This window comes from Episyrphus balteatus, chromosome 1 (assembly GCF_945859705.1).
Source record: "Episyrphus balteatus chromosome 1, idEpiBalt1.1, whole genome shotgun sequence".
NCBI lineage: Eukaryota > Metazoa > Arthropoda > Insecta > Diptera > Syrphidae > Episyrphus > Episyrphus balteatus.
The window spans coordinates 144,356,539-144,366,894 of NC_079134.1; positions in this window are offsets into that span (position 1 = coordinate 144,356,539).

The window sequence follows — 10,356 nt, forward strand, 5'->3', positions numbered from 1 at the left end:
TTTGAAAAAAAATAAACCCCTTTCAGAAAAAAAAAAATGCATTTCAAAAAATTTCTTCCGAATCCATCAAGTGAGACATAAAAAGAGAGGTCTCTCTATGCTCTATTAACGGGTGCAAAACCCAAAGTTTTTATGAGGTCTGGTTGCTGAGTTATTTGCAACCAAAGTTTGTGTAAAAAAAAACAATACAAAACAATATAAAATTCGTTCTGAAAAGGCAAAAAACAGAATCTTAAATGAATTTGAGCTCCAAAAAGTATGCAATTTCATATCTTTTATTAATATGTGTTTAAAAAATAGTTCAAAATCGTTTAAAAAGAAGAATAATTTTTGGAAAAATAATTTTTAAAATAAATTTCCAAAAAATCAATGTCCTATTAAAAAAAAACCTTGATTTAAAAATAATTTCAATTTTTCGAAACATTACAGACTTAAACCTTATAGTTGTAGCTATGTTTGGAGCGGATGTCGGTTTTTTTTTTAAATTTTATTTTTTACATTTAATGTGTAAAGAAAAACTTTTTAAAAAAGTCTAAAAAAAGGGTTTTATTTACCGAGCTGAATCTTCGAAATTATAACAGTTCGAAATCTAAAAAAAAAAAATCCGAATGATAGCTACAACTATATAATAAGATTTAAGACTGTAAAGCTTCGAGTTTTTGAAACAAATAATTTGGCTGGAATTTAAAACTGATTGGACAAGGTCCGAAATCTCTTGTTATTCCCATAAGAAACTTCAACCGCTTAGAGGCATGGGTTAGAATTATGTTAGAGACTTCAAACTTTGGGAATATTTTTTTGTATATGTATATTTCCAACCATATAAGGCATTGCAAGCAAACAAATTTCAATTTTTTTTTTAAATGACGACGAAATATACGAAATAAAAGTTATAATTTCATATATTTTGAACTTTAAGTTTGAATAACTTTAGTGGGGTTCACTCTATGAAAAAATGTTTTGTAGATTTTTTGAAGAACGCTCAATTTACTATAAGAATCATATTTCAGTTAGTTTTTACATAGCTTTTTTGTAAAACTACAAAAATTAGAAAAAAAAAACAAATTTTTTCCCATGTTCTTTATATGGAAAATAGAAAATCAGAAATAGGCTTTTTTTAAATTTTAATTAAGAGCTCATCTTTTGAGAGACTTTTATCTTCATATTTTCGAAAATGTTGGGCCTGTTTTTTATTTGAAAAAGAAAAGTTGCTTCAAAATGACACAGTCTAATTTTGCATGTAAAAAGTCATTTACATTGAACTTATTAAGAAAATTGCCAAAATGTAAAAAAAATTTTAATCAAAATCGTTCGAGCCGTTTTTGCAAAAATTAAAATTTTGCAAAGTTGGTAAATAACAGGTACCGTTGTTTTTGGTCCAAACAAATTATTTCGAAAATCTCTCTTTAGAGTTTTCAAACCCTCTTAACACCAAGTTTGAAGTGGATCGATCCATCCGTTTAGACTAAGCTCCTTTTTCAGACACACAGAGCTCTTACAGACTAACAAACAGACGTATAGACGAACTTGTGAGACTCATTAATTTGGAATTCCCAAGAAAAATTATAGTAAAAGTAAGATAATACCACAAATCTGCAAAATTGTATAGTTATGAGAAAAACGGCTTCAAAGTTTTGAAAACTCTTGCAACGGAAATTGATAGTTTAGAGACTTCTAGCCAAGAGATGGAAGATTGGGATCGACGCAGTGAATAGAGGGACCGAAAACAAGAAAAATGACGAATTACAGTGAAAATGTCCAAAAATGCGGTTTTTGCGTTGTGTCGACAATATGTGAGCATATATGTTCACTCATAACTTCTAAACCACTTATCAAAATTTGACAAATGAGGTATTGTTAGAAGCGTCTTTTTCTTAATTTGGCTATAGGCTATAAAGTTTTATTTTTACACATTTGGGGTACTTTAAGGACCCGACGGAATCAACGGTAGCTATATTTTTTTGAATGTTCTTATACTTAACAAAATATCTCATTGACTCGTTTACTGTAAATTAACAGTACCTGAATTCAAACAAAATTCGACTGGTAATATCTTTTTTAATTTCATCAATCAAGTAGGTACATTAAAAACCCTTTTACAAGTGAAGGCGAGGCGCCTAAAAACCTCTTTCAGTTTAAATGAAACCTTAAACGCTTAAGCCACCTCTCAATCTAATGAAGGGTAAAACAAACAACAAAAAAAAAAAACTCTTCAACAACAACAACAACAATGACGACACAGGAAAACCCATGTATTTATGTATATGAGAGCATAAACAACCGATTACGACCACAATCAGTGGCTACCCATCACACACAATCCCTTCCAGGTGGTCCAATTAATCCTTGCGATTCGCCTCGAAACACACACACAAAACTCCTTTCAATTAAAAATATAAAAAAGAAATAACAAAAATTCTTTTAAGGGTGGGCATGGCGTGGATTGATCTCTCTCTCTTGATGAATTCATGAGCGCGGATGATGATGAAATCACACGAAGCTTAAAGAAAAAATAAAAATTTGCCCCAAATAAAAAAAAAAGTCACGATCCCTTTGACACTTGATCCTGTAATGATCCCTCTTTTTTTGGTCCTATCTTTCGGTCGATACACGGTAAAGGTACAAGCCGAATCATTACATGACCCAATGCGAACTTGTCACATGCAACGACTCTTTACTCCGTCCCGACAACCTGCGGCACGCATGACATTCCTCCGATGTCTCAATTACCATCCCATATGCGATGGGATGCCAGGGAATTGCGATGCTGCTGCTGCCTTCGCTTTCAAGTGCTTTACTTAACTCAATGGAAGTAAATAAAATTAAACATTTTTTTTATTCTTGTTGCTGTCCGCTGTCGTATCTAGTGCGTTTTTTTTCTTCTTGTTTCTTTCTTAATCCGTTCAAGACGAAAAAAAAAATTAAATAAAAAAGTCAAACGATGTGGGTGTTCCACTCCTTTTGACTTGCGGACTTCAAGACTTCGACTTTGAGAGCACCACAACAGACAAGCGACGAGAAGGAGCATTTGTCAAACGCTCTGCCCACCAATGTTGTATGCGGTATGCAATCTGGTGTTCTCTCTCAATGAGTCCCATACATACAATCAAGGGCGGCATTGCCACCTAAAATTTATATTTTTTCTCTCTCAAGTCCGTCTGTCGTTTTGTACGTCCATCCATCCATTCGACCATCACTTGTCCATCTGTACATATGACGAAATGTATATTTTGAACCAAGAGTATGTGTAAGTAACTTTGCCATTAAGCCGAAGTCAACCCAAGCCGATTGATCACACCCATGGGTAATCAGATTCGGATAAAAACGATCGAGCATGCTTTTAAGATTTCGGATATCGGATTTTTGTGGTCGGTTTGTTCGTTTACCCAATTTTTTTTTAATTTTATTTTATCGAGTTTTTTTTGCAGGGGTGTGTGGGGTTGGGAGGGGCAAGCTGACCCCTTTCTTTAACTAAAATTTAATTTTTCGCTCAGTTCATATGAATTCGGCGAAATAAGATTTGTTCTTGATTCACTTTGTTTATAGTTTTTGCGCTTGTGCCATATCTATGGGTTTTCAAAGATTTTTCGCTAAGTTAATATAAACGAAGCGAATCGCAAAACTCGACAAAAATCACAAGGTTTTCATATAACAAACTTCCACAAAATAATTCGATTTATCATATTTTTTCTATAATAGTGTTTTCGCTGAGTTTATAGTAGGTTAGGTATGTTATCGAAAGTCCTTAAAGTTGACTTTTGAGCAATGGAAGTGAGTTTTTTTACCCAGTTTTTGCTATTTCTCTTCATTTTGTTTTTACCAGTTTCTTCATTAATTTTGTTTTCGCTAAGTTTGAACTAAATTAGCCAAATCCTTAAATCGGCTAGGTACTGAAAAATATTAAAATGAGGTTTGTTATTTGTTGTTTAATAGTTTAGTGACTTTTTGGTGTTCTTACTCTTTCATTATGGTAATTTGGGAGTGTTTCGCTAAGTTAATATGAACTAAGCGAAATCCTTAAAATGACTAAGAAGCAAGAATTGAAAAATTCTAACAACATATTTTCAAAAAATAATACAACAAATTTTCATTATCAATAAATATTTTCGCTATGTATGGTAAGTTAGCGAAACTGCTTAATGTTGACTCTGGATCAATAAAGTGAGACTTCTTTTCGTTAGGCACATAATGGAATTAGCGAATCAAATTCTGATATAGGTTCGGAAAAACTAAAATGAGGATTATAATTTATTAGTAAGTTGTTCAGTTTGCTTGGATGTTTTTTTCGTTGAATACGATTTTTAAAGAAATTTCGCTAAGTAAACATGAATCAAGCGAGTCTTTAAACTTCACTTTATATTAAAAAATACATCTTTTTAAAAAAATTAACCCATTTGTTTTCATTTTTATCGCCAATTGTGTTTTTCGTTATGATTCTAATAAGTCAGCAAAACTGTTTAAATTTAACTTTGCATTCATGAAATCCTTATTTTTAAGTGAGTTAAAGCAGTTTTAACTGGTTTGCTCTCTTCAATTTAACTTTTGAAACAGTGTTTTCGCTGTGTTTATACAAATAAAATGTGGCTTTGGGTTCAAGAAGTTGAGATTTTTAGTGATTACCTTCAGTTTTAATGTGTTTTTTTATACTTTTAACAGTGCTTTCGCTGAGTTCATATAAAGTCAGAGAATATCTTTAAATTTGATTTTGGAAATATGAAATCGAGATTTTTTGAGTTACTGTAGTTACGCGCGTTTATTTTTTTCATTTTTAGTGTCGACAAAGTTTTCGCTTAGTTTTTATTAAGCCAGCGAAACTCTTTAAATTTGAATTTGGATTCATTAAATCGAGATTTTAAGTTATATTTTCAGTTCCAAGGTGTTTGCTCTTTTTATTTTTATTTTCGCTAAGTTTATAATAAATCCACGAATTCCTTAAATTTGACTTTGATACATAGATCCGAGTTTTGGTTGAGTTTTTATGCAATTTTAATGGGTTTGGCCATTTAGTTTTTCTATTTGTATTTTTTCGCTAAGTTTATATCAAGTCAGCGAATATCTTTATATTTAACTTTGGATTCATGGATCCAGATTTTTAGTAAGTTAGTTTTAATGTGTTTGCTCTTTTATTAGGAACGTACATTTTTTTTTCGCTGAGTTCATATCAAATTAGCGAATCACCATTGAACATTGGTTTGTGTTAATTGAATGTTTTTGAACTTCATTTTTAATTAGAAGCTTGTATTCACTTTGTTTTTTGATTCGCTCAGTTTATATGATCTGAGCGAAATAACAACAAAATCCTTGTGCTGTGTTCCGTTGCAAAAAAAAACTTCAAAATTCTTGTCAAAAAAGGTCCTAAATAAAATATCGATGATTTTATGAAAAAATCGATATTTCAAGGTCCTTAAATAAAATATCGATGATTTTAAATTTCATTACAAATAATTCCCCCTTGAACAGACCCGCACCTGATACTTTAAGAACAGTGTTTTTGTACTGAACTTGGGTTGCAAGAGCATCCGACGAGTCTCTCAATTCAACTCAACCAACAGTGGGAGCCTTCAGTAGCTGCCAATGTCTCATTGTGTACCAAATCAGTGTTCATTAATATGTTTGGTATTTTATATTCAATTTCTGGTGTGGGTTTCCCTTGTTCTCTTGTGTGTACAAACAAACATATCGATATTCTTTCGGTCTTGGTCTGCAGTATAGTGGTGATCCTTTGTTTGCCCCTTTTATAGTTGGCGATGTCAATCGATCATTTGATGTGTCTTTTGGGTTGGCATACAATTTTGTCCACAGTCTGTGTGGTTTGGTCTGTGTGAGAGGGTTTGAGTGAAAAAGTATCCATTCATTCAACAATAACACAACAATAAAACAAAAAATTATAAAAAAAAGAAAACCCCCAATAGAGATTGTTTAACAATTTTGACGAAGGGTTGAATAGACGAAATATTGTTGTGTTGCTTTTGTTATGCATTTTATGTCAAAAAATTGATTTGTGTTTGGTAAACATTTTGGATCAACACAATGACGATAGAGTTAAGATTTCGAGGAATAACTTGCCTTTTTTTTTCTCTCATCTGAGAGAAGTGTGAATGAAAAAATATGGGATTTTCCATACATACACAAATTTTATATGACATTGAGATTGGATTAATGGATATTTGATTGGGCGAGGTAATTCGGGTTAAAATTTTTTATGATTTTATTACAAACTGAGGATCAGATGGGAATTGTAGCTAATTTGGGATTAAGAGTTAACACGAATTTTAGCAAACAAAAGAAATATTTTCGGATTTAATAAAGATATGTTTAATTTCAAAGTCTGACATTCACATTTTGGAAAAGGTACACAGGAGGGTTTTTTTTTTTAACTTTTTTGTTCAAGTTTTGCCATGAATGTAGATTACCTTTTTTTCGTTGAAAAATATCGATAATTTGGATATTGACGGCTTTAATCTAGGATTTACTTCTCAATAGCTCAATAGCTGTTATGTTAATAAATAGGTTAAACATTGGAACCATTACTATTCAACTTTTGTAGACCAGTGGTCAGATCACCATTACGACAGGAGCGAAGCATTTTATTGAGGACTCATTTTTTGCCAAAAGAGTAAAAGAATATAGCAAAAGCACTGATGTAAAAAACTGTTTTTTAAATTTTTTTTGTGTAAAAAAACCGTAAAAATGGTAAATATTGTGTAAAAAATGTTGTAGGTATCCATTTTTCAACAGCGAAATTCTGACAAATTACCAAATAACTTTAACTTTATTCCAAGAAATGTGTCAGGAGAGGACATTGAAGATTCGCATAATTTTAAGCAAAAAAGTTAAGAAATTTTAAAAGGTGATGTTTTTTTTTAGACCACGGCTTAAAACAGCAAAACGAAATCAAGCATTTCCTCTGAATTTAGATTATGACCATCCTTCAAAGGTCGCCAACTACCTATAGAAAATGCTAACGAGAAAAAATTAATAACTGATTGGAAATATACGTTCAAAGGCGGAAAGAACACAAAAATAATACACGAAGGGTTTACCGACCTCAATTTTTTGGATAGACTATCAAGACAATCGGGAGGTGTCGAACGACCCACCTTCCAAAATCTGCTACCATAGGTAAAAGTGATCTTCCTCCGCACTCGAAGAAGTACGAATGACTTACAAAACGACTGACTTCCTTTAAACTACTGTAGAAAATTTTACGAGCCCGGAATGGAATGTTCTCACTGGTAAAAGGAACGTGACGTACGAGTCCATCTCTAGTTAAAGCAAATCCCACTCAAGACACTATGGTTACCAGTGGCGTATCCAGAAAAAAATTTGGGGGGGGCTGAAAAATTTTTCAAAAATGTTTGATAAGGTAAATGTACTACAAATTTGTCTCTTTTTTTATTCATCTTTGATCGAGAGAAAAGCGCTGTGCTGCTGTACTGAAAGTCGTATAGTAGCATTTTACTGTCTCCTTTCACATTCAAAGTAGCCATTTTTCCAAGTTCTTGTATCCCAAACATTTTACACAAACAGCGAGGTGTTTAGTAATCTTTAAAAAAAAAAAAACATTTTTTCGTTCGAACTTTTTCATGTGCTGAATTCAAAACTGTTTACAGATTTATTCCTATCACGTCTAGTTTTTGAGCTATACTCATCACTTTTTTCGGTATAAATGCTTATATTTCCGCAATTCGACCGAAAGTAAACTGGCATCAATTTCACGTGAAATTGATCTACGATCGATTTTGAAAACTTCGAAAATGCTTCGAACTGTCAAAACTAAAGGATTATCAATTTTTATTTTGTTTCTAAAGTTAAATTACTGCTTCTTTAAACATGGATGCAATTTTATTGGCAACTTTATTGGAATAAAGCAGAATTTAAAAGAAAAAATAAGAAGTCACATTTTGCGAGACATATGAAATATGTAAGTGAAATGCAGAACATGTTCGATACTATTGCAAATTTTCAAAGAAAAATGAATTAGATAAAGTGTAAAGCGAAAGAGGTTGCAAACACAGAGGCAGTGATGAATTATGATATTTCATGCCTCATGTGTTTTATGTATTTTCTATTAAATTAACAACAAATAAACATTACAAAACAATAAAAATATAAGTTTTGATAATATTTTGTCCAAAAATTGGAGATTCATTGAAAAAGATACCAAGTTCACGAGCAGAAATAAAGCGAATTCTATTCGATCAGAAAGCCTAAATGAGCGAAAAAATTTAGAACACCTAATTTCACTATCGGCAACGCAAGTGAATGCTCAAAAAGTGAAATGCAGAACGTAAAAGACTCAAAAACTAATTTTCAATGTAGTTCTCTTGATGTTTAATCCGAAATATATATTTTTTAATAGTATGTTCCTTTTTTAATACAAATCAGAAGCACAAACTGGAATTTGCTTAAATAAACCAATAGTTATGTTGATCACTAAGATATTGTGATATAAAAAATTTGTATTTCCAATATCTTTGAGAAAAATATTATTTTTGAAAAAAAGTAATATACTCAAGACAATAAAATACGACGTGATTGCATAAGAAGCTTTGCAAAATGTTACGGTGATGTAATTCGACGTCAAAATACCAAACAAACTATTTGAAGAATTCTGAATTGGACTAAAATCCTGAAAATCCCAAACCTCAACGTCAACTAAGGCACTTACTCAAACAAACACAAATAACTATTTTAGAATTTGGAGGGGGCTCGACCATTTGAGCTGCCTCTAAATCTCTACGATTTACGAAGAAGTTTTAGTTAATCATGTAGATTATGATGAAATCAGCTAAATAGTAACATGATTTTGGTGGCTTAGGGGGGGGCTTGAGCCCCCTGAGCCCCCCCCTCAATACGCCACTGATGGTTACTGCACTTCCTGACTGGAAGTAAGTCCACGACGCGACGTACAATTCCACTTCCGCTGAATATGTATCAGAGCAATAGAACGTACCAAATTTAAAACAGGAATTCAGAAAGGCTCATAAAGATTATAGGTATTGTACTCAAGCGAGCACGGACACTAGAGCATTCCAGAAAACTTGAATGCGCAAGAAATATACTTAAAAATATGCAGACCAGCGCGCAGCGGTGACTTAACATCAAAGCAACAAAAAAGGAACCGTCCCGGAACTTAAAATGCCCACTGCGGACAACCTTTGCATTCACATTAGAAAAGGCTTGTCCTTTAATGACGTATACTAAAAGACAAGATAATTATTGCAGTTATCGACAGAAGCAATTTCTATGTCATGAATCATGATCTCCTTGCTGTAGGCAGCTAAGAGAGAGCTTATGGCCTGATGCCAGGCTCGATTTTGTTGCAAATAAAGATTTTCCTTGCAGACCTAGGGCTCGAACCTGACTATAAGCTGAATTAGTCTGCAAAGAAACCGTACTAAAGCTGAATTTTGTTTTTTACCAAAATTAACGGTACTTGCCATTTGACGAAAATGCAAAATGTTATTTTTCTGGAAAACGGCTCTAAAGATTTTGATTAAAAAAAAAAAATACGTCTACTGTGGCAAATGAGGTCCTACTTTTGAAATAAAAAAAATATTTTTTGAACCGTTATAGATCCGTTTTCTTGATAGCTGACTTACTCATAAACGACAAATCCGATTTCAATGAAAATTTGTATTTAGCAGCGTCTAAGTAGCCGTAGATAATATTAAAATGTCTTAAAATTTTCAAAACTTTGGATTAAAAAAAAAAAAAAAAATCATGTGTGCAATACACACGTGGTAGAAGTGAAACCTTAAAAAATCATTTTTCTTGCAAAAAAAATCGAAAAAGTCTACCTTTTTTTATTCTATCACCTTTGTATCTACCCACCTATAAGAAATTTTATATCACCCGAAAGCTTATTGTTTCAGCTCATAATATAAATATCGACCATGTCTATACAACATCTACAAAAAGAGCTAGAATTTTTTGAACCCAATCAATTTTTCATCAAAAAAGTACAAAAATCAATCTTTTATCTCTTATTAAATCTATTTTTTTAAATGAAAACCTATGATAAATTTTAAATAATCTGAAAGCTTATATGACGTTTCAATCATATTTCTAACAAAAAAAGTAAGAATTTTTTAAAGGCAACTATATTGAAATTTGGAACTGAGATTACGGTACTTCCTACACTGGTGACTGGTCATCGGCAACAGATCTCCACAGGTGTTTTGAGGTATTTTTCAATTTAAGATTGTGTAACTTGTAGAGCACGAACTGTTATGTGTGATATATCAAATAAAAGGTTATGTTATCAACATGCGTATTAAAGTTAAATCAAATTTGTATGTGTACTAGATCAAAAGATATAACGTGTGTAAAAAAAGAACATCTTTGTACCGT